Raw genomic sequence first — 5,090 nt, forward strand, 5'->3', positions numbered from 1 at the left:
GTATCTTGGTCTTCAGCCACCTTTTACACATCAGTTGTGAGCACCCACACTGATGACCCTTGCCTAAATCAGTTATCTCATTAGGAGTCTTAAATGGTCATTTTTCTTATTCCATCATTCCTCCTGCGTTAGCTGGCATTCATTTATAAAGAGTAGTTTTCTTTCTTCCCTCTCTCTTTTTGGGTCGTTTTCACTGTGAATTTTTTAATTCAGAGTGTTATAATCTAGTAACTCATTCTTTTTGATGCTCAAATTGCCCGATATTTGATGAGTGGGAGCCCCTTCAGCCAGCTGTGTCCCTTTTTATTGAGCTATAATCCACAACATAAAATTTGCCACTTTAAAATGTCCAAGGCTCTCTCTCATTCTCTCTCTCATAGATAGATAAAAATCTTAAAAAAAAAAAAAAAAAGAAGGGTGCCTGGGTGGCTCAGTTGGTTGGGCTACTGCCTTTGGCTCGGGTCATGATCCTGGAGTCCCTGGATCAAGTCCCGCATCGGGCTCCATGTTCGGCGGGGAGTCTGCTTCTCTTTCTGACCCTCCCCCCTCTTGTGCTCTCTTTCTCTCATTCTCTCTCTCTCATAAATAAAAATCTTTAAAAAATAAATAAATAAAATGTCCAAGGGTTTTTAGTAATATTCACTATATTATGTACCCTCTACCTCTGTCAAATTCCAGAACATTTCCATCACCCTAAAAAGAAACCTCATACGTATTAGTCCAAATTCTGCCCCCCCCATTATTGAATCTAATGTTTTCTAGGTTCATCAATGTCGTAGCATGTACCAGTACTTCATCTCCTTGTGTGGCTAAATAATGCCTGCCCCATTGCATGGATAAAAAACTACATTTCATTTGATCCCCTTATCAGTTGATACGCATTTGGGTTGTTTTCAGTTGGTTATTATGAATTATGCTGCTAGGAACATTCATATGTAAGTTTGTGTGTAAACATGTTCTGTAGACACATACCTAAGAGTATGTGCTGGGTCATATCGCAATTCTGTTTTAACTGAAAAACCACCGGATTGTTTTCTACAGCAACTAAACCATTTTACATTCCCACTAGCAATATATAAAGGTTCTGATTTCTCCACATCTTGGCTAACACTTGTTTTCTGGGAGTTTTTTGTTTTTTAATTATAGCCATCCTAGTGAGCATAAAGTAGTATATCAGTGACTAATGATGTCAAGCATCTTTTCATGTACTTATTGGCCATTTGTATATCTTGGGAGAATTGTCTATTCAAATCCTTTGTCCATTTTTAAATTAAGAAATTTGTCTTATTGTTGCATTGTAAGAGTTCTTTATATATACTGGTTACTAGACTCAGATACAGCTGTGTCCTTTTGATATGCCCCCATTGGTCTTGGAGCAGTTCCTTACTCTCTGGCACAAAAAGATCTTTCAGGCTCACCTTGCATTTCCCTTGCCTCTGACCTGGAATTAGTTTTTTTTTCCAAGGAGTCCTGGTTCTTTTTAGTGGGAATCGGTGTTTATTTTAGTCTAGACTGTAGGCATGGTTAATGTTACTGGATGCTGTTGGATCTAGGTTGTTTCAGTGGACATACAATATATACTTTTTTCACTTAACATCGCCTAAAAGTTGATTTATGAGTTCAGTCTTCTGTCTTCAAGTCTTTATTTTTGTTTATAGCTGCATAGTAGTCAGTTATGCACATGTATCATAGCTTATTCACCCAATCTCATAGGTGGACATTTAGGACATACCTGGTCTTATTTGTACATAATGCTACAATTAATAACTGTGCATATGTTGTTTTTATCTGTGGGGATGTATCTTCAGGGTAAATTCCTAACAGTGGGGAGGGACTGCCTAGTCAAAGGTAAATGTACCTCTGTAGTTTTTGTTAGATGTTATCAGAATCCCCCCCAAAAAAGATGTTATCAGAATCCCTTCCGTGAAGGTTACATCATTTTTTTTTAAAGGTTACATCATTCTGAACACCGTCAGTTGTAGAAATTATTAACCCATTCTATTTTGCGTTGAAATTGAGTTTTGGAAGTTTGGTAAATAAAGACGTACTTGGGGGCTTATTTTATTTCATGGTGCTAGCAGTAGCATTGTAATAGCAAAGCTATTAGAGATCAGTATATACCAGTGACTCTAGATGTTTTGTATACACTGACTGAATCTTTATAACAACTCAGTGAGGCAGGTGCTACCATCATCCCCATCTTAGTTTCCAGGAGAGGAAACAAGGCTGAACAGCTCCTAAGGTCAGAGTGAGAATTTGAACCCAGGACATCTAGCTTTGGAGTTTGAGCTAATTGTGGTGCTCTGCTGGTGTGTATTGTACTCCTGTAAAGTGGGTGAGGGAAATTTACTCATTGAAAGTGTTTTCATCTGTGGTGCTAAGCGCATGTATTTTGTTCTTTAACCTTTTTCCATTTCTGTCCTGGATGGAGAAGTCGTTCTTGTTAGGTGGGAAAACTGGCAGAGAATGCACCCAAAGAGAAAGTATAGAGTATACCTATACAGAGGGAGAAGGGGCTGTAATCACAATTTCTTTGCTGAGAAAGGTGGGTTGAAGGGCCTGCCACTCTCTTATCTTGGAAGGACCTCTGCCTCTTATGGCATGAAGAGTTTTGGGGGTCACCTGTTAGGTAAGGGCTCTTGTCGGGCCCTAAGATAGAAACTTTCACGAGTGTAGATATCCCTGAGTGTGCATGCAAAGCCAGCCTGCCTGGTGGCCCTCACACACACTACCAGCCCACTCTAGATTCCTTCTCTCTCCTTGGATTGGTGGCAGCACACAGAGGGAGGCAGCTGGCCTGATGGGACTGGCATGGGTGCTTTCTCTGACCTTACAGAAGTCTCACTACTTCTGAATCAGGAAAGTACAGTTTAGACAGATGTGGAACTGATGAAGAAGCAAAATGAGAGGGGCGCCTGGGTGGCTCGGTCGGTTGAGTGTCTGACTCGGTTTTGGCTCAGGTCATGATCCCAGGGTCTTGGGATCCAGCCCCGCGTTGGGCTTGCTGCTCTGCGGAGAGCCTGCTTCTCCCTCTCCCTCTCCCTCTCCCTCTCCCTCTCCCTCTCCCTCTGCCTGCCGCTCTGCCTATCTGTGCTCTCTATCTCTGTCAAATAAAATCTTAAAAAATAAAATGTTTAAAAAAAAAAAAGAACAAGAAAGCAGCGCAAATTGGGGACCTTCACACCCTTCTTAGGCCTCCTTCCTCTGTAAAGGAAGGATAAAATTTCTTTCCAGTCATTGTGAACAGTAGACGATGCACACCTGTGCCTGGCATGTGGTTGGTCTTCAGTGTGATTATTGACCCTGAAGATACCTCTCGGAAACTATAATTTAAACATTGTTCCAGCAACCCCATTTGTACCTGTGTAGAATCTACACCTTCCATTTGTGGCATCTCACATTTTGTAGTTTAATATCTCATCTATAAAGGAAATAGAGGTTGAAGGAATGGATAACTGGTGGGCATCCGCCTGGTGCAATTCCCATGGGATGCCACACCTGACCCTGGTTTCTGGAGGCAAGGACAGTGCTTGCGGTTTAGTACTGTAGTTCTCACCCTGCAAGGCCTGCAGATAGCCACAGGGATGCAAAGTGCCATCCCAATGCTCTGCCACTTGAGGCACAGGTGGTGTGTGCTGATTAGGAGACAGAAACAACACAGCTGTAGCAGGAGGAAGCCAAAACGCCCACCGTGGGTGGACAGTGCACCCTGCTGGTACAAAGCCAGACCGTAGGCGAGCTGCAGCCCAGAAGTTTCCCTGGACTCTGAGTCTGAGGGAATCTTGGAGCTTGAAGGGAAAGGAGAGGTTTGAGAGGGCAGCATTGGGGGTCTAGGGTGGGCAACAGATCAGCGGGGACCAGGGCTCTGTGTGGGAGGGTTGAGGTCATGAGGTCCCTTTTGCAACTTTGGGCAGCATTTTAGACAGGAGTTGCCTAACCTTTCTAGTGTTTCCGATCCTAAGAAATTCCAGTGTGTTGGGGCGCGTGGGTGGCTCAGTCAGTTAAGTGGCTGGCCAACTCCTGATTTCGACTCAGGTCATGGTCTCAGGGTCGTGAGACTGAGCCCCCTGTCCTTCTGCCCCTCCCCCCGCTCGTGCACTCACTTTCTAAATAAGTAAATAAGATCTTTAAAAAAAAAAAAATTCCAATGTGGGTAAAGTTAAGATTTTTCCAGAACTGTTAACACTTAACTTTGTTTTACATCTTGTTTTCATCAACCAAGATGAATCACAAGACCGCTGAGATAGCTTCATATATGATGTTTTTCTAGAACATTTAATTGAACCTATTTCTTGCATAGAACTGAATTAACATTCGGAAATGATCATCAGGTTCCTCCGTCTTCCCCACCCTACCTCCTCTCCAAACCCACCTCACCCAATCAGCTTCTTTAAAGAACTATTTTAAAGTTCTAGAAAAGGCAAGCAAGATGTGAACTTCAGATTATAAGCATTTTAATTTTTATTTGGGGAAGAATTCAACTGCTTAAAACTCCTTTTTTTAAGGCAGTAACTTATTTTAAAGAGTGGGGGTGCTTGGTACATCTGTCAGCAGTCTGTGGCATGTTACATCTGTCCTTGATATTTAAAATATTTGGCGCCATTTTACTGTGAATCCGTTTTTGACCTACTCAGAATCAGCTAACAAATGCGGGCATTAAACCCTGGAGTATATAGGAAACTAAAGGCTGTGGTTCTTTAGACTTTGTATACAAATGAAATGTGCATGTTGAGAAAGTATTTCAGAGGTTCCAATTAGCATTTAGGTGGTTTGCACCCTGAAAACCCATCTTAGAGGACATGTCTCATATATAGCAGCACGGGAGGGAACAAACAGCAGGGAGATTTGCTTCACACTGCTGTAACTGCACAAGCATGCCCCTGGTTCCGGTGCAGCCGCTGCCCCACACTGGGCAGCCTTGCTCTTGATGTCCCCCTTCGCATCTATAAATGCCTAAATCTAGGTTTCCCACCATGTGTTCTGTGTGTATCATTATAGGTGGTGGAGTGGGATTGGAAGACTCAGGGTTAAATGGGTTTTTGTTTTGATTTGTTTCATGGGTGACTGGGTAGGTGTGACTTTTCAGAAGA

Source organism: Callorhinus ursinus, unplaced genomic scaffold, assembly GCF_003265705.2.
Source record: "Callorhinus ursinus isolate GAN/ISIS: 27379988/994484 unplaced genomic scaffold, GSC_fseal_2.0 scaffold37, whole genome shotgun sequence".
In the NCBI taxonomy this organism is placed as follows: domain Eukaryota; kingdom Metazoa; phylum Chordata; class Mammalia; order Carnivora; family Otariidae; genus Callorhinus; species Callorhinus ursinus.